This window comes from Anser brachyrhynchus (genome assembly GCF_964034855.1).
Source record: "Anser brachyrhynchus genome assembly, chromosome: 2".
Lineage (NCBI taxonomy): Eukaryota > Metazoa > Chordata > Aves > Anseriformes > Anatidae > Anser > Anser brachyrhynchus.
In genome coordinates, this window is record NC_137695.1 from 155,603,886 (window position 1) to 155,629,977 (window position 26,092).

A 26,092-nucleotide genomic window follows, 5' to 3' on the forward strand; every position below is an offset into this window, starting at 1 on the left:
CAATAAATAATTATTACTGCATTTTTTTTGACCTAAAATATGAATAGATGTATTCTTCCAGTCAGTATCAATGCACTTATTTACACCACAAGTGAACATATCCCAGAGCTGGCTTTTTTTTTGGTGTGTGTCTGAATTGCTCATAGTGATATAATTTTTCCATAGTTCTTGAGAAAGGAAAGTATAAGGAAAGCATGATTTTCAAAGTATTTTCCAGTTCAAACCTAAAAAAGCTCTTTAAATGATTTTGAAGCTTTTATTTAAATTCCTGTCATTAATGAATTCATTACAGGGTATCATGCCCCCAGATGAGACAAAAAGAAAGTAGAAGTTTATTGTAGTTACTAAAACAAGGATGAAACTTGGAAAAAGACATTGACAGGAATTGGGAATGGCTAGGGAGAATATAATCAAAGTATACAGAGTGTGAAATCATTTCCTGCTTAAGCCACTTTACAGTTTTGCTTTTCCACTGACTTTGTGTGCCCCCAGATAAGTCACCTAGTGCCTGCCTTCCTTCAGGGTTCACCTTGTTGGATGCTCTTATCTCATAGAGTAAAACCTCCTTGGATCTGGTGATCCTTGTTACTTGGATTATCTGAGCCATGAGCTCAGCCATGAGCTAGAATGTGTTTTTTTTTTTTTTTTTTGCTTCCATTCAAGGACGTTTTGTTTTTTTGTTGTTTGTTTTTGTTGTTGTTTTTGTTGTTGTTTGTTTTTACTAAGGAAGCCGGGTAAAACATTTAGAAGGTGACTTTTGTCTAGGGCATCCCCAGCACCTCAGAAGATCTGATTTCATCTCCTCAAACATTTGCATGATGGACTCCCCAAGGTCACTCAATGCAGAATGAAGAACTGTTCGAAAATCCTAGTAATGCTTGCGGGGAACAGTGCAGTACCAGGTACTCAGTATACAGATTTCTCTTCTCTGTAATGAAATCAAGCCTTTGGTTGTTTTTTTTTGATTATTTTTTTTTCCCTCAGTCACCTAAGTCTGAAAGAGGGATAGCAGCATTTTGTTTCTTCAAGCTTCAGGATTAAATCATAAAACTGGATGGAAGGTATTGAGATAATGGGCAAGTAAGTATATACTAGAGGTGTTTTATTTATTTATTTATTTTCTTGTCTTTCTTGTCTCCCTGTTTAGACTCTTTTTTTTTTTTTTTTTATTGTCCAGCTCTTCTACATGGTCCAACCTAGAATATTAGTGTCAACATACAGTTACACTCTTAAATGGGATCCATGGGATATAAGGAACTATCGTCTTACTTTTATGGCATGAAAAATGTTGCCTAACAGTGTCAAAATCAAATACAATCATTTATCTTCACATTTCTCCTATACAATAATCCAGGGATACAAAATTATATTTGACGTCGCAGGATTGATTAACTCTCTATGGTTTGTTGTTCTTTAGATTACATTAACAGCAACATACAACACAAACAGGACAGTAAATTCGTCATCTCAGGATTGTGGCAGTATTTTGAAGATCTTTTTTTTTTTATACAGATGATTATTTTGTCAGTGGAAAAGGAATAAAAGCACTATGAAAAGCAATAGCCCAAATTATCTTTAATGGTTTTATTACTTTGTAAAACAATAAAGGCTAGACAACTTTTACAGAGGGTCAGAAATGAGACACTGACAAATTATTCATATGGTATAATTAAAAGCTGATCTCATTGCTCTAGTGTAAATGATTTTCCTCCCTCATTGTTATTGTTCTTCATTTCCAGCATAAATGCTAGTCAATAAAAGAGAAGGAAGGATGGGCTAGTATCAATATATTGAGATGAAGAATGTTCCATAACAAATTAAAAGGGTCAGTGGAAGGAACACATCTTATAAAATGTGGCACAGTAATTGCTTTACATTGGTGGAATGGAGAAAAGGAACAGAGAAAAATAAAATAGAAAAAGATAAAAGGTGATTTCTTTGTAATTATCACAACTGGCAATAATCTGTATTATTCTCTGTGTGTCTTCATTCCATCACGGCAGAAAGAAGCTAGCCAGGAGCAAAACATTTTCAGCAAGCAGTAAGTTCAAACCCTCTCCATCCCCAAACACATTTGAGGAAGCTGAAATTGCTCATATTCAAGCCACAGTGGGAGCATGGTACTTACGGGTGAATTCAAGGGAGGAAATATCTGGAAAATCAGAATGTTTAGTTGTGGTACTTTCAAAGTATTGCCTTGTTTCAATGCAATGCATGTTTTCAATTCAAATTTAATCTTAATGTAAACATTAAAAAGGATTTAACCACCCCTGAAATGAAACAAAGACAAGTATTTCTATTCATATTCTCAGATAAATATAATTTTTATTCCATTTGCCCAGTGAACAAAAACATCACCTTCTTTTCCCCCACAATGCTGGTGCCAGCATCTCAAGAGTGCATGTATTGTACTGCTCCTGCTGCTAACAAAGCTAATAGTTTTCTTGCAGGAAGGAAAAACCAGAATACAAGCCACCTCACCCCTACACACTTCTTCTTTATTTCATGCTAGACAAAAGGATCACTTTGTTCAACTACTTAAATCTTGCATTCAATAGACAAGTCACTGTGGGGAAGTGGAGTCTGCAGTATGCTGTCTGAGCCTAATACTCTAAATCCCTTACATTAAGTACACCACTAGCAACTAAACAAATATCCACACAGATGTCATGCCATTCTACTGAGCAGTTTTATTCCATTTATAAAATGAAAGAGCAATCCCTTGACTGCTTGTCATGGCAGGTGTCTGCATATTTAAATGCTGGTCAGTTTTAAATGGAACACGTGTATTTAACTTTCCCAGCATGTCTAAAGCTTTTTAAAGCCCATCACACTGATGCTAAAATAATAAGGGCCAGCAGCCTGGTGATATGATTGCTTTTTTATTGCTCAGTTTGTGCTGGGAACTTGTTTTAATTCCAAAGGTTATGGCTTTTAAAGCAGCGCTACTCCCATTTCCCTCCCCCAAACTGAAGCTGAAGCAAAAAGACACATAAATGAGAGCTGAAAACGTATGCTAACATGGCAATGTATCCTCTGATCGGTTTTCTTTTTTTTTTTTTTTCTTTTCTTTTTTCTTTTGGCGTGCTTTCTAACCACTCTTCCCAGCAAAGATTGAGAGTGTCTCACTTAAACAGATGTCTGTTGTTATGACATTGGCAGATGGACAATTAAGACACTTTGAGGTAAAATATAAATAAAATGCAGACAAAAGGAGGGAGAGCATGTCATTACTGCTTGCTGTTACTGTCTCCTTGCTTCTGAATTTCAATGTCAAAGGAAGGGCTTTCTCTACCAATTGCTTAATGTTAGCTATGACAATTATAATACAGTACTAAAGCAAAGGCAAATGAATACCAATACTGTAAAACTAAACTGGAGAAATAGCTTCTAAGTAGTTTAATAGAATGACTATACTCTGTGATAGGAACATGTTTCTGCTGTTTCCTCCAAGGTTAGTCTTGCATGATACTGAGGTAGTCATTAAACATAAGGCCATGAAGAACTCACTCCAGGACCTCTGAAGGAATCCTATAAGGTGGCAGCGAAACAGATGAATGATGTAGCCAAGAGGCAGAGTAGTCCAGGCAGAGTGGAGTTTTTTTTTTAAAAAAGGACTGTAGTATATGATATATGTATATGTTAAGTAGTTAGAGGAGATGCATCTATGGAATAGGGTTAATGAAGATAACGGAGTTAATACCTTTTAGAAGAAATCTTTACACTGCAGTGAATTATGAAAATTATATTGGGAAGAAAAACAGTCATTTTGCTAGTAAATAGCATAGTTATTCATTTTTACAGTTCTTTTTCGTATGAAAGGTCATGTCTTTAAAATTCTTTCTGTTTGAAGGCATGTGATATTTAAAGAAGCTCAGTCTAAATTGCTTGAAACCCCCATCAGGAGACTGGCATTTTAAAAGCCACGCTTTTATGTCTACTTTACATTTTTTCTTATTTCTTATCAAATTTGGAATAAATCTCTCAACCTAGGTTGTAGGTTAACTGTTATGATTAAAATCAGAAGCACGAATTTAATCCTTCCTTTTGTAACAGAAATAGACAACAAATTCTGGAGCAGGGCATGTCTCTGCCATACGGTGCATTGGTGGGACAACAAGATTTCTACCAGAAGTGACACTGTTTCAATAACCTTCCGTATAAGAAAATTCAGGAACACGGAAATACGAAAGAGCTGAGGGATAGCAAAGATGGATTAAAATATTTTTGGAAGCTGTAAGCCAAAGCATCTTGTTGATTGTCAAGAACAAAAGAGATGTACAGAGAGATTTCAAAGAATGTGTTTTCCACTAGGATACTAAATAAATCCAAGGATGCTCTGAAAAGGCAGAGTAAGAGATTTTGTGCATTTGTTAGATAACTTCAAGAGGGACAGAGAAGTTCTGATTCTTGTGCTGAGTAAATTGCAACTTTACTCCTTCAAGTACCCAAAGAGGTCAAACCTAATCTGAAAGGCGTTCTGAATGTTCCTTTTGGTGGAGGCTTAGGCAGCTCTTGCATTATTTTCAAGGTGAAAGAGAGCAGAGTCCCACAAGAGAAGAACTAGGAAAGGAAGATTCCTTTCCTAGGAAAGTGCTCAGGAGTGTTCAGGGGAATCTGAGCCTCATGAGTAAGAGATCAGATCCTGCCCAGACTCGGCTACCTGGGAAATCTGTAAACTGCCAAGTCTGTTTTCGTTAAGACAAGCTGGACCATCCATTAGGAACTGAGCTGTGGACTCAGTTTCTGAAGAAAAAACTATCTTTCAATTTATTGCTAGAAAGTGAACTGTGTATTTGAAAAGCTCTTGTAGCACAGAAGTGGCAAAGATGTGTGGTTATTTTATTGCAAATAATATAATGAAACAGTAAAAAAATATAGATAGAAATATAGCATGTAATCAAAGTTGTAGGATGATTTCCATGCCAGGAGAGGTTAAGGAGACTGAGAGTCTTCAGCTGGAATAAGAGATGCCTGACATAAACAATATGAAAGAAATAAAGTAAATGCAGAGAGAGCAAGTGTTTCTTGTAACAGACAGAGGGCATAAAGTGAGATGAAAAAAATAACAGGAAATAAACATGAGAAGGATATTTCTGTGACATTCTTTATCCCAAGAAATTACAAGGACCAAAGCAGATTTTATCTTGGCAATACAACCCTGGGAAACTTTATTCCTTTCTTTGTGCTAAGCACAGACTTCTTACAGCCATTCCTATTTTCCTTGATATGAAAGAACAGTGTCTGCCAGAAGCTCATCAAGTAGCCTGTGCTGGAACTTCTCATATTTTGCATTACAAGAAGTGTTCAATTTGTGCATAAGCAAAGGTTAAGTACTTCTGAGGAAATCTGTGTGGGCACAGTATGTTTTTGTAAACAGTAAGATTTTTATACCCTCAACCCTGGTTATGAAGACACCTTTTCCCTTCCCTTCCCTTCCCTTCCCTTCCCTTCCCTTCCCTTCCCTTCCCTTCCCTTCCCTTCCCTTCCCTTCCCTTCCCTTCCCTTCCCTTCCCTTCCCTTCCCTTCCCTTCCCTTCCCTTCCCTTCCCTTCCCTTCCCTTCCCTTCCCTTCCCTTCCCTTCCCTTCCCTTCCCTTCCCTTCCCTTCCCTTCCCTTCCCTTCCCTTCCCTTCCCTTCCCTTCCCTTCCCTTCCCTTCCCTTCCCTTCCCTTCCCTTCCCTTCCCTTCCCTTCCCTTCCCTTCCCTTCCCTTCCCTTCCCTTCCCTTCCCTCCCCTCCCCTCCTCCCCTCCCCTCCCCTCCCCTCCCCTCCCCTCCCCTCCCCTCCCCTCCCCTCCCCTCCCCTCCCCTCCCCTCCCCTCCCCTCCCCTCCCCTCCCCCTCCCATCCCCTCCCCCTCCCATCCCCTCCCTACCCCCTCCCCCTCCCCTCCCCTCCCCCTCCCCCTCCCCCTTCCCCTTCCCTCCCCCTCCCCCTCCCTCTCCCCCTTCCCCTTCCCTTCTCCCCCTTCCCCTTCCCTTCTTCCCCTTCCCCTTCCCTTTTTCCCCTTCCATTCTTCCCCTTCCCCTTCCCTTTTTCCCCTTCCCTTCTTCCCCTTCACTTTCTTCCCCTTACCCTTCCCCTTCTTCCCCTTACCCTCCCTTCCCTTCCCTTTCCTTTCCCTTTTTTTTTTCTAATATTCCAGTTTTCTTAAAATGGAATGGATTCCTCCTTTTTTTTTTTTCCCTCTCTTTTTTTCTACCTGCTACTAGGCCAGAACCAGCACAAGTCAAAAGAAATTCCCACTCTGTTATTCAGAATATCTGTCTCTTAAAGATTATGAGCTCTGTGATTATAAACATCATGAACCCTAGAGTTTGTTTAACTATCCATGGATGTATGCAATGTAGAAACATCTGACCAAATTACTCTGAGTTTCCTTTTAGAGTCAGTGGAGGGTTAGTCAATAAACTCAACAGAATTGAGGTCTGAAGAGTTTATCTTGCCCTAAAGTAAACACATTTGTCCAAATTAATCACATTAAACTCCATTGACTGTATTGATTAGACTACATTGACCATAATGGGAGCCTAAACAGCCAGCTCAGCTGTAGATACATATATTTATATAACAGCAGTGAGATGAAATGAATCGTACCCCCAAACTCCCTGTTCCAGTCATCTAGCAAAGACTGAGATTTCCAATAGTTTTGTTTAACAGCAGAAATGAATAGTTTATTGATGTGGATTTCAAACATTTTGCATAGCTAAGCCCCAGGACCAGTTTTGTCTCGAAATCTTATCTTCACACAGATGATATTAACAAATTTTGAACAGCATAAAACTAATTCTAATTCTTCAATGCACACTTTCATACTCTTCGTAAAAGAAAATGTGACATGATTTAACAATGAAACTCTAAATGACAAGAGTAAATAAATAAATAAATAAATGCCCTTAGCTATGTATATGATCCATTTAACAAAATATTGCAATGAATAACTGATTTTCTTTGTAACCATTAAGGAGCTGAATAGTAGTTTTCTGGAGTCATCAGGAAACTGCAGGAGGAGCAGATCTACTCTCTCACTTACGGTCCCAATCAGTCCTTCCAACTAATTTATTTGTTCTTGTGTTCTTCCTTCCTCTCCACACTAGATGTGAGAAAAGAGTCAATTCAAGTTTCAGCTGCCAGCAGTACCATGCAGTGAGCTAGGACCACAGTAAACCAGTGTTCCCATTCATTAATTATGGCTGTTGTTTCAATACATTGATGCATTTTACTGTTTTTCATGGAATGCCATTTCCCGAGACATATTTCTTAGGAAAGTGTGTGTGTGTGTCATCAGGTGTGTGTGCAATATTGCTGTTGTTCAACTACAGTTCCTCAAAAAACATACCCATGGCTGCAAAAACTCCCTTCATATGCTAGAGCAAGCTCTCAAACTATTTTTAAAATTATGATAAAAATTTGTGGCAGTCACTGTTTACTTATTCTAATATTTTATAGTTCTCTACTGGGAAAATTGATTCATTTTCTCCTTTTGCTTGAATTTATGCTGAGACAGAGAATATTATGTGCTCCCAATGACAGGAAAGACATTCTGTATATATAAATAGATGTACTTTTTCCCCCCCATATTTAAATTAATATTTAAATTAATGTGATTTCTGCTAGTAAATTAGATCATCCAAATATAGACACTGCAGACAATACCACATGACAAATTCTAGGCTTACATAAATTTAATATACATGTGTGGAGCTCTTCTTCCTATAAATAAAGCTGTATCTCACCTCACTTGCCAAGGAGGTGAAACTTGTTCCTGTTATAGCATAGTTCTCTCTGGATTAAGAAAGTTGCTCCAAGAATAAACCTGATTCCTGGAACTTTTGTTTGTTCCCTTTTTAATAAATGTGATTTGTATCAGTATCAAGAGCAGGGCACAAGCTCTCTGCTGAAGTCCTTATCTAGACCCTCAAGCCCCTGATGTGGTTGTTTCTCGTTTTCTGCTTTATTTCATAATCCCACACAACTATTGATTCGTTGATTCTCTTAAGCATTTGGAATCTCGGGAACCTGATAAGCCATTTGTTATTCTTCTTGCTGAAGGTGTTTGGTCTCTGGCTTGTGCAATAAGCTCCAGGAATAAAGTCTGAGAGTTGATTTTTTCTCTGTGCTTGAATGTTTTGCATTAGAGTAAATCTTAAATTTCCCCACTGCTGGAAAGAACACAGCTTTGCCACATTCACTCATTATACGGTAATTCAAAGAGTATTTCATCCAAAGTCCCTGAAGATCATCTCTTAATGCTTCTTACAGTACAATGTGATCGTTAGACTTGCTATTCATGTGTGAATTTTCTTTTGCTGAGGCCCATGAATGGAAAGACAACTTTTTTTTTGTAAGTACTCATTTTTCTAGAAGTTATCACATCTGAGATGAAAATCACTTGACAATTGTTCCTTTCCTAACTTCTAATTCCTCAAATGTATAAAGTACCTGTTTATAAATATCAGTAGTGGAGAGAGCAGGATTGTTTAACAGTAAATGTGGTAAACACATGCTTCACATGCTTTCCAAGACTATCTTAAAACACGTCAAAGCCCTGGAGTGTGTACAATACATCATTTAGAGAGAAACTAAAGTAACTTTTTTTTTTTTTTGACATAAACTAAGAACTTTTGTGTGAATGCTACTCATGTTATCTTGGCATGTTGTTTGGTATTGTTCAGCTGTGAGGGGAAGAATCAAATGCTCAAGTTGCACTTAGCCAATAATACCATAACATGATTTTTTGCATTAGCCATCCTTTTCTGAAGTATCCCTACCCCTTAAGTCAATCAATTTATCTACTTTCCCTATGGCAATATATATTATTTTTCAACAACTGAACAATCTAAGAGATTTTAGAGTCAGTGACTGGTCTATTATGGAAAATATTTCCATGCTAAAAAAACAAAACAAAAAAAAAAAAAACAAAGAGTATCAGTGAGAAGTTTTAACTTCTCAAGTGGACAGTTTAGCAAGTCCTGTGGGACATTAGTTATAAAGAAATTCCAGGGTGAATATATTATACAGCTATTTGATTTTGCTGCTGGTGTAAATATAATGAAATATGTTTGGAGTTTTGAGAAAGTCTTGAATTCATAGCAAATCATGACTTGATGGCAATAAATTCAGAGTATTTTTTATACATAAAAATTAATATATTCATGGAGATATAAATTAGTGGGATGCTAGAGATAAATTCCTACCTTCCATTAGCTGTTTCATTTGTATAATATCATAAATTAAATCTCTCTTTCCTTCCCATCACAAATCTTTTCTATTAAACTTGTGATTTTGTGTAAATCATTTGACTTCTGCGCCTTTCTTCATCTACCGCCCCATTTAAAGATTGTCTCCAGACATATCTCTGTATCTAACAAATTCAACAATGTGCCTCATCACATGTCTGAGATTTGTAGTTCTGACTTTAACATAGCTATATTAGGCTACTTTTTCATGTTTAATTTTCTATCATAATTTAGTTTATTTGAAGCATTTATGACTTATGTTTGTTATATTCCTTTCTAAGAAAAATGAGAACCAGTAACTGTCCGTGTGATCTATTAATGAGTGAAGCATCCATTGTATTTTAACTAATGGCTATCATACTGCCTTTATCTATCATGGGTTTGCAAAGTCATGTGTGAAACATGGAATATGGAAAGTAACAGAGGTTTCTAAAAAACAAGGCTTATATTGATATTCACAACCAAACTCCCTTCCAATGCTGTATGTTCTTTACTCAAAAACATCCCACTTCTCCTCTCTCTAATTTTCACAGGCAGTCTTTATCTGTCCATCTGCAATGCATTTCTGCTCCATTAAGTTATTATAATATACAACCATAAAGATAATGCAACTGTAAATTATTGCATTAACATTCTAGTCAACAACACATAAAATGAGACTGAACAAAAGACAGAAACTATTTTACCTGGGAATGTGCCATTTCAGAAACAGAATATTCTCTTTTGAAATGGTCTAAAAGCACTTGAAATGACAATTAATACTGTTCAAAAATATTATCCTGGTATGTTTTTTCACATTTGTTCAGATGTATTTCAACACTGTATCTGGAAGGAAATAATATGAGGATAAATGCTTTTAAAAATTATATTTTAAACTTAGAAATTGAAAGAATGCTCAAAAATGCATGCCAAAAGATAAGATGGAGTTGTTACCACTTAAATTCATAATAATGCAATGGTAAAATTCTATCTTTATTCATATTTCCAAACAGTTAAAAACTAAATTTCATCTAAATAAACTGCTTTTGAGTCACTTCCTTTGGTGAAAATGTAAATAACTTACCCTTCCTATTTATGATTTTTTTTTATATGTGTGTATTTCTTTTTTCTTTCCCTTGAATTGAATGTTTTCATGCCAGACCTGCAGGAGGAAAAACAAAATAAACAAAAAAAAATTAACAAAACAACAATAAAACATACAGAAGCATATGATGAGAGGAACGAACAAAGTAGCCTCTCTGTTTGGTGGTGTTTTTGATCAAGTGTTAACTGATAGGCACATTTACTGCTGGGCAGATTGAGCCCTGGACAGTGGTTCCAATCTAGTCTATTCACTGGATCCTTATTGTGGTTTTGCAGAGACGTTACGATTGCTTTTGATTCTGTATTTTGCAAATGAAGGTTGGGTGTTTTGCATGGCACCTCCAGACTCCTAGCAGTAATAGAGAGCAGTGCCTGTAGATGTTTTTCCATTTGCACCTTTTCCCCAAATGAAACATGCAAAGAACAAAATAATGTTTTAATAAGCCCCACTTCATTCTCTTGTTGACAGGTTTTGGGTCACTATAGTTACAAGACTATATATACGAGACATTTATTTGATCTCTTAGAGTCCTTCCTAACAGGCCTAGTGAACAGAAAATTCTCTTTTCCACAGAACATTAGGCTAAGAATAATCAAGGCAGCATTTATATCTTCTTTTCTTTATGTGAATGAATGACCTGTCATATCATTGCCCCTTTGAGATATGACAGTGTTAACAACCTTATTTCTGCAGCAGAGGAAATGAAGTACACAGAACTGATATAACTGGTCATCAGAAAAGCCAGATTCTGTATTCAAAATCTTGGACCCTGATTCCCATGTTGATCAACAAGAGCAGTGATCACCACCTCCAGTGGTGGCTGGTGGTCAAATAAATAAATGAATTTTCTTATAAAAAACACAACCAGCACACAATCAATGGAGACAGTGCAGTATAAAGTTGCAATGTAAATAGGAAATGCTGATGACACCAATGGCTTAATCCTAAACTGCTTCAATCACGTTTTTTTTTATGTAGAAAATGTATGAAGGTACATTACCAACCATCCATAGGAGAGCTAAGGAAACAACTCTTTTCCCTTCCCTTCCCTTCCCTTCCCTTCCCTTCCCTTCCCTTCCCTTCCCTTCCCTTCCCTTCCCTTCCCTTCCCTTCCCTTCCCTTCCCTTCCCTTCCCTTCCCTTCCCTTCCCTTCCCTTCCCTTCCCTTCCCTTCCCTTCCCTTCCCTTCCCTTCCCTTCCCTTCCCTTCCCTTCCCTTCCCTTCCCTTCCCTTCCCTTCCCTTCCCTTCCCTTCCCTTCCCTTCCCTTCCCTTCCCTTCCCTTCCCTTCCCTTCCCTTCCCTTCCCTTCCCTTCCCTTCCCTTCCCTTCCCTTCCCTTCCCTTCCCTTCCCTTCCCTTCCCTTCCCTTCCCTTCCCTTCCCTTCCCTTCCCTTCCCTTCCCTTCCCTTCCCTTCCCTTCCCTTCCCTTCCCTTCCCTTCCCTTCCCTTCCCTTCCCTTCCCTTCCTCCTTAAACAAAGTGTACAATTTCCTTTGTAAATGCTCATTCAGAAATCAATGCACTCACAAACACATATGGAAGACTGTAGGGACTCAAAAACAGAAGTCCTGATGGAGGTTGGACACTTACTATGTGATAAAACCTAACAAAAAGCCAAATATTGAAGCATCTGTTTATGATGCTGCAGGTTTAATTTAATAAAATTATTTTTATGTAAAAGAATGCCGCCTTTCCTGCACCAAAATCACAAATGGGTGGTCAGAACATGCTTCCCTTCCTTTCTTGGTAGAAAAGCAGAGACATTTGCTTCTTATGTGGTTCTTTTTAAACAGAAGCAAAACTTTTTTTGTTTTGTTTTGGTTTTTTTTTGTCTTTATTTATAAATAATTAAGCTTCAACATGTTATACTGAGAACTGAATAAGCCATACAGAAATAAACAATGAATTTGTTCTTATGTCAGATGATCTTAAACAGAAATTGGTGGAACTTGCACCACTCATGCCCTGAACTTAATCTTTCTATTTTCACAGCCTTTTTTCATAAATCAGTCATTTCATAAATCACAACAGCTATAGCAGTCATATTTATTGCATCTTCATACTAGATATTTTGTTCCTATCTCCTCTAATAAATATTTCCTCTTATTCTCATTTCAGTTTCCTTAAAAAACCTGTCATAATCAGTACCTTCAGTTGACCAGATGTTGACATTTTTGGAGGATTTTTTCATACTAATATTAAAAAATCTGGGCTCCTTTGGGTCTAGAAGGATGCAAGAAATATTAAAAAAAAAAAACTCTTCACCCTTATATGTAACTCATTGGTCTGGGAGGGTCTGCCTGGTACCAGGGTATCTTTCTTCTCAAACAAACAAACAAACAAACAAAAAACTCAAAAGCAGAAGCAGACAAAGAGTGGAGGGGATTTAAGAAACAAAGAGGCAGTGTTGCTCATTGTCATAAGTAGTTTTCTCAGTTTTTCAGGCACCTCATCATTGTCATTAGGTTATTTTTATAGGTGTCACAGCAAAGTACTATTTGAAAGAGGAGCCTAAAAGGGACATGGATAAACCTTGTTTCCAGAACTCTGTATTAATGAATCTGCATGGATCTATGTATTCATATGCTCAAGTTCAAATTCCACATACAATTGTCACCATAGATTCATGTTGCAGAATAAATAGATTGTGCTATTATTATGATGATGATTATTATTAACAATATATTAATTTATTAATTCATATTAATATAATAAAATAATAATAATAATAATAATAATAATAATAATAATAATGCTTTGAAATAATAAGTTCTCCATAACATAAGGGTTAAGAAAGCAAAGTTAGACTGACATCCAGTCTTCTTTTGCTGTCACACAGGAGCTGCTTATAAGCCCAAATTCTATCTTTGAGATGCACTATGAAACGTTTTTTTTTTCTTTATCTACTTTACTTTTCCAATAGCTCTTCTTTTTGTATTTCATTATTCAGCTATAGATGCATACAATCAGTCCTTCATTATTTCAGGACAACAGTCATTCTCTAATTACTTCACGTCTGATGAGTGTTTCAGTGATGGATGACCTGTCTCTTTCTACATAATTTTGTGTCTGAAAAATAGATTCAGGTTTGGGAAAAAGAATTCCAGAGCTTAATGTAGATCATCCATTAAACTACTAACATTTTTGCTTTATATTTCTGTTCTTGTCTATTTCTTATATACTTTACAAAGCCAGATACCGGAGATGAACTCTTCTCTCGTTTGGTGCAGCAGAAGTGTAATTCTTCTGTCCTTTCTAGAGATACAGTGGTTTTACAGAAAAATCAATGTGAACAGTATTCATCTACCTGATTCTAGGAAAAAACAGTTTCAAATCTTGGAATTGGTGCCTTTTTCCTCCAGAGCCAGGTTTTCCAGCTGAATGAAGTTCAGTGAAGTTCAAGGTGACAAAGCCCTTGGATTAAAATTCGGGGGGGGGGGGGGGCGGAACGGGGACGGGGGGGGGGGATGACACGATGGCGGACAAAAAACAAACAAGCAAACAAACAAACAAACAAACAAAACACTACAAACCCAAATCCAACTCCTCATGACTTTAGCTTTTAACTGATTTGTGGATTTGTCGCTCTTAAAATGAAGTGAATTACTTGGATGTTCCAGTAAAACTGACGGAGTAGCACTAACTCAACAAAGAGCTATCAATGGCCATTAACCAAATGTCAACCCTTGTGGGTTTAGAACAATCTACATGTTTTTTAAAAGATTTAGAATATCTTCTTGTTTATCTTCTTTGTTTTTATCTTACTCAAAGATCTTGTCTGATTTTTCTTTACTCTGCAGATTTGTTTACTTCTAGACTATACCATGTTGGGAGCTCAAGTGCAGAAAGCGTTGATTAGTGCTCAATTCCTATAAATATCTTCATTATCTTCTAAAAAGAATGTGCTTTGGGAATTAATAAATACCACTTTGGTATGTATGCTGAAGTTAAATTATTTTTTTCTTTTCAATACCTCCAGCTAATTTTAAGGCAATATGACATTCCTGAAAAATAAAATAAACAAAACAAAACAAAAGTACTCATTTCTTGCCTTCACTCTCCAGATCTTTTGCAAATCTTTACAATTCTTCACCTCACAAAGTTTACTGTTATTAAGAACATGATCCAAACACTGTGAACTAGTAGTGGTGGGTGGTAAGTCAGTAAGGAAAAATAGTATGTATTTTACAAAAAATAAATAAATAAATAAATAAATAAATAAATAAATAAAAAGGAGCTATGTTTTCTCTTGAAAATCTTGAAACTTTGCAGACCTTTGACTGAGCTCTCAGACTGTGTCTTATTGTGTGTCATGCCAATAGTTATTATACTGTTGTGGTTTCACAATAGAAGATAATAATAGCGGTTGCCTGAACATGATTATGCCAGGGAAATATGTTGGTTTATAATATTGCTGAAGAAGGGCTGAATAAGCCTTTCTGTTGCCAGTGCCTACTGATATGAGATCTAGGACTTATAAGTATGTTATGGACTGACTGCAACCCCCATTTCCCCCATTCTCCTGCGCCAGCTGGGGGGAAGGAGGTAGAAGACGGTGGATGGGGGGAAGGACATTTTATTTTTTGTTTGTTTGTTTGTTTGTTTGTTTTTCACTGCTCTAATTTGTTAGTAATAGGTAATACATTTTATTAATCTCCCTGTGCTGAGTCTGTTTTACCTGTAACCATAATTGGTGAGTGATCCCCCTGTCCTTATCTCAACCCTTGAACCCCTTCCATCGTATTTTCTCCCCATTTCCCTTGGAGGACGGGTAGTGAGAGACCAGTTGTGGTGGAGCTCAGCTGCACAGCTGAGTAAAACCACAATCAAGTGTCCTCAGCCTCTCCTCATAGGACACATGCCTTCCAGAACTTTATCATCTTTATTGTCCTCTTGTGGATGCACTGAAGTATCTTAACGTCCTTTGCATACTGTGGAGATGAGAACTGCACACAATATTCAAAGTGAGACTGCATCGACACTAAGTATGGTGAAATAATCACCTCTTTTGACCAATTGGCTATGCTGTGTTTAATGCACCCCAAAATGTTGTTCACTGTCTTGGCTGCCAGGGTACACTGCTAGCTCATGTTGAGTCTATTGTACACCAGCATCTCCTGATTCCTTTCTGCAGAGCTGCTTTCCAGCCACTCATCTCCCAGTCTGTACCTGTGTTACATAATTAATGCAGGTACAGTCTGTACCTGCATTACTCTGTTCTAGGTGCAGAACCGACCAACTCTCACTAATGCCAATGATATCATAACTCTTGGAAAGGACACAACCTTCCAGTTTGTCTGGTTGTTCCTCACACGGCTTGCATTGGTACACAAGCATTTCAGAGGTGCTGCTGAAGCCACAGCACTCACTGGAGTGACATAGATTATTCCATTAGCTTTGCCACCCTCAGATGGTGCCTTACCATCCTCTGGCTTAACCTCAGTGTTCCTAGTCGCATCTTCTTTCCCCATCAATCCTAGTTTAAAGGATCCTAGTGCTTGGTAGAAGGTATCATGTCCTCATCTGCAAACTATCTTTGTGACTATCCTTGTGTCTATTCACACAAAGGTAGATCCAGTGAGCTGTTTTATAGGCTTATTAATCTCACTTAAACTCTTTTTTGATCTTCCTCTGGTTGCTTCCACCATCTGTATTATAACTTTCAGGTACATGGGTTGAAACTACCACAAAGCATAATGGAAGTTTAATTTTAGTAGAGACTAGTAGAACTATCCTTCAAAGTGCAAAATCCTGCTAAACATGGACCAAAGTGGAAGCTAAAAAAAAAAAAAAAGTCCAGTTTACATTTGCATACACAAAATTGATTAGAAAAAAATATTTATTAATCCTTTTTTTTTTTTAAATATATTATGATGGAGTTCTGGTGAAGGAAAAATGTAAGAGAATGGTGACAAGGATATTAAGAGGAAAAGATATGTTAAAGCTGCTCTAATACTCCTACTGTTTTCTTAACATACAAATTAACTTGGTCAAAAAAGGCAGGCCATTATAGATTTTTGACTGCATAAATTTTAGGGAGGAAGCAGAGCTAGAAATAAAATACTTAGTTTACACATTATGTGGCAAAGTAACAAAAAATTACCTATCTTCATATTAACTAATTTTACTGGTCCATTTATTTTTGACAAAATAAGCAACACAAGCAGAAGAAGTTAAAAAAAAAATAGAAAAATCTCTTAATCTTATTTAGCATGTTACTTTCTTTTGGGACAAAACATAAAGATTACTAAAAATCTAACAAAAATCTGCTGCAAATGTGGTAGGAAAAAAATACCCACTAATAAAACACAGGGTCTTTATTCAATGCAAAGAATGGGCTTATTTTCCTCTAAAGTAATTAAAATAATAAACAGGAAGCTCTATTCTGCAGAAGACTAACACAATCAGTAAAGTGTCAGCAATCTGAGATTCTAATATATTCCTGATGGAATAAATATCTCATCGGTATATAGGAAGCTTTTAAATTGTTGACATATTCTTTAAATGTCAGGTTGGTGAATGCATAATAGTTTTATCTTAGCAGTCTAGTCTCCATTCTATTTATTATTCATATGTGGTTTACAAGTCAGCAGAGTATTTTTTGAATTTCTAAAAACTCAGACACCGATTAATGACCCAACAATATACTCCTAATTCATTTTTTCAAGCCAATTAGTTCTCATATTTATTGCAATTCTATACTATAATGTGAAATGTTGATTTTGTTGGAGTTAGGAGGTCTAGAGATTAAGTATGTCAGCTGTAAAATATCTACTAGCAATAAGAAAGATGATTGCTTTGGTAAATAAAAATGCAACCACAGAAAATAGGTTTTATTGCAACCTTGCTCAACCTCAAACCCTCAAGCCTTGTTTTACTGTATTTTGCCTTGTCTCTTTCTGTGGAAAAAAAAAAAAAAAAGGAGAAAGAAATACAACTTTAAAATTATGGAAATGGAAGGAAAGTTCATACAATTGCCCAAATCTTCAGAAGTATTCCTATGCAATGGCACCTTACAGAAGTATTATTTGGAAAAATAATAAAATAAAATAAAATAAAATAAAATAAAATAAAATAAAATAAAATAAAATAAAATAAAATAAAATAAAATAAAATAAAATAAAATAAAATAAAATATAAAATAAAATAAAATAAAACCGCTGTTATTACAATTACACATTACAAACATTTCATAATGGACTCTAAATCTGCAAGAAAAACAATATGTGGTTTACTCTACAAACCAGGGAGCCTAGTACAATTAAAGATATTTTTCATGCCTCTAGTAACACAAAGTGTGTTTGAAATTGGCAGGAATAGCTCTGAGCACTGCTGCAGACTGAAATGCAAATGTCAAGTTAACATTTAGGTCAAAGAACAGAGTCCAGAGCTAAGCAACTTCCTGGAAGGGATTACCATTGTGTTTTAAACACCCAAAGTTTCCTAAATCCTTCTGTAGAGCCTGAAATTATTTTTTCAATTCCAATTCCTTTGTTCTGTTGGCACTTTTGAAAGCTTTTCCATGGCATTTAGTCAATCAAAAGACACTGTACTACCATTGTATAGGCCCACCTCCATTGACAGTAATTCCTCTGATTTACAGAAGCCATTTTATAAATGGAGATATTTAAGGATACACACCTTTTGTTCACAGATGAGGAAAGAGTTATCTCATAACAAGCACAAGACATTTATTTATGTTAAGAATACCCTTGTGCTAATTTCTCTTTATAACAGTGCAGAAGAACAAATTTTTCTAGAAATTGTCTTTCCACGACAATGTGATTTCACCTCTGCAGTTTCTGCATTTCTCAATTGGTAAAACTCGCTATAATCCAAAAACAGGCATTCAGATCAATGCTTATAATAAAGTGTGATGAGTTTGGTCCTTGGTGTATAAAATGACACAGATCTTTGTGGAATCTGGGCTCACATGACTACATACTATTTAGAGACTGAGTTTCAGCTATTTATTATGGCAAGGACAATATAACTTTAATGCTCCTACCAAGAGCAGAAAAAAATGGGTTTCAAATAGTTAAAAGAATAAATTATCAATCTGTTAACATATTCAGATTATTTTTCTCTGTTTTAATACTTTTAAATTACTCTTCATCAAAACGTGTCCCTTCAACAGTGTAACACTTTAATAAAAATTTTGATCAAGGTCAGTTCATCTGTGATCTGAATTTGTTAAGAATAGCGTTGGGAAGCAAGAGTTTAAAATAGATCTGTATCTGAAGCTAGACATAATTACTAGATAAATCTTCTTATCTATGCATTTATGGAAGAGGTAGTAAAACTGATCTCTCTTGGCTTCAAAATACAAGACTCTGCCCTCTCAGTTCAAACACAACTGGTTCAATGACAATATCAAAAAACTCTTCCTTTTCTATATCTGCACCAAACCAGCATCTGGACCCTGAATCCAGAAACCACTTCCAGGTAATCAGTGCAGATTTTACAACTTCCTTCTACCTGGGTTCTCACACAGAACAACGAAAAAGAGAAAAAATTTTTCTGGAAAAATTCCCATTCACAGTCTTTTCTTGCTTTAGGTAAAGATACTTAAAGTATCTTTAAGTTGCCACAAGTGGACACACCAGGATTTCTTCAACATAATTTTTATATGTTTAGAAAGGTATTTATGTGGGCGTATCTCAATGTGTGCTTTTATTTACAGAAAGGAAACAACCAGGAGCTGAAACACTCACAAAGGCACACTCTTTAGAAGCCAAATAAATATCTGTGAAGAACCTTGCTCTGTAGTTTAAGTGAAAGTGAAGAAATAAGAAGAAAATTCAGGTAGGTGGAACATAATTACTTGAACTGGAACTTAGCCAGGACAGCAGGGCTAACACCCCTACTGATTCCATATTTCTGCAATCAGTTACTGTAACAACCCTGTATTTGCATATTTCTCAAATGAGATCTGAGACAGAACAGTTAGAGGTGAGTGTTGTTGCTGCCAGTACAATACACTGAATCAATATTATTTTTGCTCTTGATGTGTGCTCTTGATTGCTGCGCAGTCTTATGATGGAGTTTGGAAATTAATTTTTCAGACAGAGAAACAGTGGTTGGTATTTATCAAGTTTAGATTTACATTTTCTGGTTAACCCAGGTGGAAAATTGGGTGAAATGCAAGACTTCATTGAGCAACCGGATGCTGCATCTCTGCTGAGCTGTCCTAGGTCAATAAATCACTCACATAAAAAAATAAATAAATAAATAAATAAAATAAAATAAAATAAAATAAAATAAAATAAAATAAAATAAAATAAAATAAAATAAAATAAAATAAAATAAAATAAAATAAAATAAAATAAAATAAAATAAAATAAAATAAAATAAAATAAAATAAAATGTTTAGCAAAAGAAAATGACATAAACTTTTAGCAAATCACAAAATCACAAAGAAGGCAATAACTGAGGACTTAAAAAAAAAAAAAAAAGAGGAATACTTTGGGTCCTGTATATTTGAACATTTTACTCTATCTAGAAATAAATACTCTTTGAAATATCAATCCATTGCTCTGTGTTACTTGTACAGAAGAAATGTTTCTTCCCTGAATTGTCTTCCTAAGTCATGCCTTCTGTTGCTCAGTCAGTCAACATGAAGGCTGCATTGAATCTATGTCTCTTATAATCATTCTGACAGATAAACTATTAATATTGAAATGTGAGCTTAGAAAGAAAAATATGTAACCTTTGGATCTATTGCTGTTGCTCTAATGCAGCCAGTCCTTCGGTACATTTGTTATTTGTATTTGAATGTCAGAGGCCAGGACTAACCTCATCTTATACAGTGCTCTATGCACACATCATCAGAGGCTGTCTCTTGTTTGAAGAGTTCACAGTGTAAGAGTAGTGGACAGAGAATGGAATGGAAAGTAAATAGAGGTATTGCCATGTATTCAGGTTGGCAGAACACCTTGGTAGAAAGAAGCAGGTACTTCTGGATTGACCACCCTGACAGTTCATGGGAATTTAAGTGAAGTGATTGGTGTAATGTTGATTTAACTATCTCTCTCTCCCCCCCCCCAACCCCCCCTCCCCAGAAGATCTGCAGCCCAAAGAACAAGTAATTCTTTCAGCAGTCATTCCCTATAACTCTATTTCAAACAGTTTGTGTTTCCAGTTGTTTTACATTACTCTGTTTGTATGGCTACATTGCTTAACTCTTAATATGACTTAGAGCTAAAAGCTTAGCTGGAGTGTCACAGGGGTATTGCTCTGCACATTTACACATGGAAATGTGAAATTTATGTTTGCCTTCTTCTAGATTCCAAGCCATATCCGCTCATTTCACATGATATATGCCAAACAAGAAATTCACCTAAGGGAAAGACCATTGGTTTTAAACATTAATAAAAGAAAATAGTTAGTTTAATACCCAGGAATATTTGTAAAAAATGAAGGACATATTCGCATTCCTCTGTGAGAGGTTTGTGTGTAGATTCAGAGCCCCAAGACTGACCAACCAATGCCAGGCATCATTACAACTTATGGCTGTTTTTGCAAAAGTATCTTGCCAAATGAGATGAAGTAAAAAGCAGTCTGCATCCCAGAGACATTTTTGTAGACTTCAACTGCCTGTAGCATCCCCCAAAAAAAGGAATAGGAAGGAGTACAGGTATCTTAGATAACACCAAACTATTCCACCACCTTTCCAGACTTTCTCTACTAGAAATGCTACAGAGCTCAGAGTAGGCCAGTGGAAGAGGGTGGTGATGGCAATGGCCATCCAAAATTACCTTTGCCATGAACAGGCAGATAATTAAAGCCAACAAGTTAACTTTCAGAGATAATGTGATAATGTCTTGGGACTTATTTTCCCCATCAAACAATGCTGTTACAGTATAACACAACCTTCTGAAAGACATGCAGAAAGCATGACAAGATTCCAGGTTTTCATTAAAAATAAATAAATAAAGAAAGTGCAAGAGTTTCAACGGTTTGAAATGAAATAACTTTATTGGGAAGATTTATCTTTTTAATTTGGAGTGGGATTATCTCCAACCTTCTCTTCATTAAAGTATGTGTCTGTCTGCAAAATCAAGCATGAATTAAAAGAAAAGTTAAATTAAACTTCAAATGGAATGGTTTAAGTAGCACTGATCCTCCTGAGTGCAGGGGAATTGACTACATGAATACTCAATATCTCTTTCAGACTTATTTTTAATGATAAGTTTGTTTTTTAGTTTAATTTCACATCAAATTTCCTTTTAAATATATTTTAACTATTTCTTACTGAAAGCTAATGCCAATTATAAATTTTTGGAAAAATAATTGTTTCAGATTTTTTACCTCCTATATGGACATCCAATCAGGTGATCAGTTTCAGCTTGTTTCCCAGTTAGTTATTGCTGTCACTATTAACCTGTACTGAAATGAATAGTTCAGGAATATATTAGCAGCTTGACGCAAATAAGCATTATTTATTTAAGGAATATGACAATAATGTTGGGCTTATCATGATAGTTAGTTACAGAAGAGATGAAATCTAAAATGTATTTTTCTCCTTGAAAATTAAAAAAAAAAAAAAAAAAGGAATAAATAGCAGGAAGTTTATTAGAGAAGCACCTAGGATTTTTCTCTCCATGATTTTGAAATGAAATCCAGATATCCAGGGATCAGAGGCTATATTGCACAGTCCAACTGCCTGATTCATAACTCATTAAAAATCAAATTGGATCTTTACACTTGCATAAAACCATTATTATTACTAATAATGCCAACCAATTAAGACACAATTGGTTCACAAGAACCCGACTGCAGTAGTATCAAACAATATTAGAGCTCAGGAGTCTCTTTAAATCCCAGGCCCAGAACAAGGCTGGATGATGGTAAGCCTGAATAATGATTACCCACAGATAATATTATTAGCAAGATCCCTGTCACAAGAAAACACTGCAACAAATGGTACTATTTGCTATCCCTGATAGCTGTGTGAGCAGAAGAGCCAAAGGTTGATCGAGAACAATTTTTAAAAATATCCACCCTATGATGCTCAGACATCTGTAAAGATTAAAAATAAAGGGTTGATGGCATCTAGGTACAGTAACACAGAATAGTGTTGTTGTCTGAAAACAGAAAATGTCACATTTCTTAAGGAGAGGAATTCACTAACACAGATAATTTATCCTTATTAAACAGCAGTTTACCCTACAACAATTTCAACCTACATGATCATATATATATATACCATCAAATGACTGGCAAAGGGGGGAAAAGACTGAACATCTTACAAGGTATACTACCAAATGGTAGCAAGTAAGGACCATCTCCTCCCAAACAATTAATGTAAATACATTGCTGTCAACCTGAGTAAACACTGCATCATCTAAAACCCAAAATTGGAAGAATTTATGTTAATTCTTTCATAGTTAAGCCACTGAGTAACTCAAATAAAAGTCCACTTCATTAAATCTGCTTTTAATCTTTGCCATTGCCACAGTAATTAATTCTTCAATGGCTCGTAGGTACATATCGTCACTCAGTGTGTATCTTCTTGCATTTAAATTGATGAGGGCATTACACAAATGCACCATGCTGGTTATTTGAAAATTACATGTTCATCCATCAGGAAGCAGGTGAGATTTCCTCACTCTCTGAAGGACCAGCAGACAGAAAACATCAGCTGTGAATCGCATGGCAGAGCACAGGCACAGCACCGTGCACACGGAAAATTTTAACCATGCACCTTGTTGTTTGTGGGTGGCTTGAGAAACCAGTGAAAGCATGCCTTCTGATTTACCACCATTTACTGTATTAGTCAAGCCTGTAAAACTTGCAGCAAGTCTGCTTGGAGAGCAGAGCAGATACAACCTTCCACCTTTTCCCGTACCCAGTTCTCAAGCATGTAGATCATGCTCCTGATCTCACGGATGATCCATAGATACTTGGACAACCTTCCCAACACACCTGTACACGCACAACTGACAGTAAATCCATATTAGCTCAGTTACATCTCCATTGAGGGCATACAATGTGTACTACCAAACAGGGAGATGGGATAAAATAAGAACTTTACTGTTTAATTCCCATTCCAATCAAATCTTAGGCACAGTAGAAAGGATTTCATAGGCTGAAGGAACAGGAAGAACTGTCATTTGTGTCCCTAGCTATAAAAATATGCAAAACCTGACAGTCTTACTGTCATATGCAGCTGTTTATCAGAGTTATGATACTTTAATCAAATTTAATTCTCTAAGAGTTAGTGTGTCTCAATCCTAATGCCCAAAGGTCTATTTTGTGTATAAATTCATATTTTGATTTCTGCTAAAGTAGTATGTCCAAATGTTAACCACTGAACTACTGTACATAATGAAGATTATTATATGACAAACGATTAAAGAAAGTGAAAATCCTTTTTTCTTACCCACAGCATGGTGACAATAATTATCATCCTTTTCAGTTCCCCTTGTACAGCTGTTCAACCTCTTTCTTAAAATTCTACCTAAGTGAAGTTCTCCCATCACTGGCCACAATTTTACATTTGAATTCACCATCAGTCCTGGCATATAAAAGTGCCATTAGGAGATACCAACAAAAATGTTAATTTAAGACTAACCATCTAATTTTGCAGTACTCTCAACCAGCATTCAACCATTTATGGAAATGACAGAGAAAACTTGGGTATGAATGGATATCTTCCTAAATCCCAGTATGAATTCCCAAACAATCCCATTTCCACTTCTTGAAATGGTTCAAGCTGATATAATCAACTGAATCCAACAGTGATATCATCTACAGGCATTTAATAGTGAGGGGAGGTCACCCAACTAAATGCCAAGAAAGATATTTTAGAAGACTTTACAGAGAGTGAAAAATGAGATCTTAAGTGATTCACTTAAATAAGGTATCCACACTGTTCTTCCATGGGTCCCATGGCATCCAAGATAGCTATACCAAGCTTACTAATTTGAAATAAGACCCATAGTAGGCACGTGCCTTTGTAGCCAACAAATGGCTACAAGATGGCTATGAGATAATCCAGTGTATCTTAAGTGGTAAAACATAATACACAATTAACTGTGTCCCCTGTTAATACAACCAATGAAGTTTGGGAACAATTCACAGTACTCCCAAAGAATTGCTAACAAGTGGTCAAAATAATTTCAGTTTAAACTCAGTTGGTTTAATTAGTGGTTTGACAGTTGTTGAAGTGCTTTTCAAGCACCGCAAGTGCTTGAAAGCAGATGATATGAAACCTAATTTACAGATAGTAACACAGCAATCTACTCCCTTAGTTTTCAGCTGGAAGAGGGAAATCAATCTAAACCAGGAAAGACCTCTTCTAAGTCTTTCCTCCATCAAGGATACTAAGCCATGTTGTAGTAATTTCATAGGAACATAGAATCACAGAATACCCCAAGTTGGAAGAGACCCACAAGGATCATTGAGTCCAACTCCTGGAGGACTCAATCTAGGATTTAGGAGGGTACCTTTCCTAGTTGGCTCCCTTAGTACCTGTACCAAGAATTTATCATCAAGGTGTTTTAGGAATCTCCTGGACCTGTTTGTGTCAGCTGTGTGAAATTCCCAGTTAATGTCTGGCAAGTTGAATTCCCCTGTAAGGATGAGGGCAGCTGATGTAGAGGCATCTCTTAGTTCCTTCATTGGTGTCCTCACGCTGGCTGGGTGGTCTATAATAGACTCCCACAACAACATCCCCTTCATTTTCTTATCCCTTAATCCTTACCCAGAGGGTCTCAACTGTGTCATCACAAACTGCAAATTGTGTGCAGTCCAGCCCTGGGCAGTTGGCAGTGATTCATAATAACAAAGCTAATACTTTGATCACAATTAGGAAAGAAGTCTGCATAAATACAATTTCTGTTATTGGCCCTTCTTAATAACTTGGTTTTAATCCATTAATTCTTAGTTTTGGAATCTGACAAAATGCTATATCTTTTTATTTTTATGTTTAAATTATATATCACAACGTTTGCAAGCATATATATATATACTCACATATTTTCTATTTATAGAGAAATATTTTCTATTTTGCTTATGTTCTTATTCTTCCAGGCAGATCTTGACCAATAAGCCAAACTGAAATTTGTTTCAAGCTACGTGTTTTCAATAAAATCTGCAGATTAACATTTTTATGCTCTATGCTTTTTATCCAAAATCTATCTTCTAAAATCACCTAGAAAATCCTTGCCTAGAAAATTCTTGCCATAATGAGTAGGAGTTGAAAAAAATATTCTGAATCTGCATTCTTCTTCCACAGACAAATAAAATCTGTTTATTTTTTTTAAGTGGAAAAGTTTAGATTGCACACTCTCAGCTATCCATTTCACCACAGCAGTCTGTTGAAACCTAAATCATGTAGGTTTTGAGGAGTTTTTTGGGCCACTGGTTATTGTTCCAGAAGTTTTACCTTTTTAATTCTCTCTATTGTATAAGTAGAAATAAATTCCAAGCCACTGGTAAGTGTCTGAAACCTGTTCTTTTTCCTCTGTTGTGAAATTTCTAATAGTTGAGCTAAAGTGAATAAACCGAAAGAAAATTCACAACTCAAAAGTATCGTTGTGTTCTGATCCAATTTTAATACCTGAGTTTTCTTTTTAACAAATGTATGCCATTGAAAACAATGATGAAAATCTCCTTGGGGTTAAGTTTTAGATTAAATTAGACTATACCATAAAAATAATCAAGCAGTGTGATTGCAATCAAAAAGAAAATAGAAATGACAAGACCTCTATTTATAATGCAGTCTAAAGGCTACTTTATTCACCATGAGGTATGATATCCTGGTGTTAA

The 26,092-nt window shown here is 36.1% G+C and overlaps 1 long non-coding RNA gene across 1 annotated transcript; it reads left to right on the forward strand.

Annotated features, from left to right (window-relative positions):
• Positions 1-772: 772 nt before the first annotated feature.
• On the forward strand, positions 773-19,069 carry LOC308190662. Its single transcript, XR_013947449.1, has 3 exons — positions 773-902; positions 985-1,080; positions 19,002-19,069. It is a non-coding gene; the product is annotated as an uncharacterized lncRNA (long non-coding RNA).
• Positions 19,070-26,092: the final 7,023 nt, after the last annotated feature.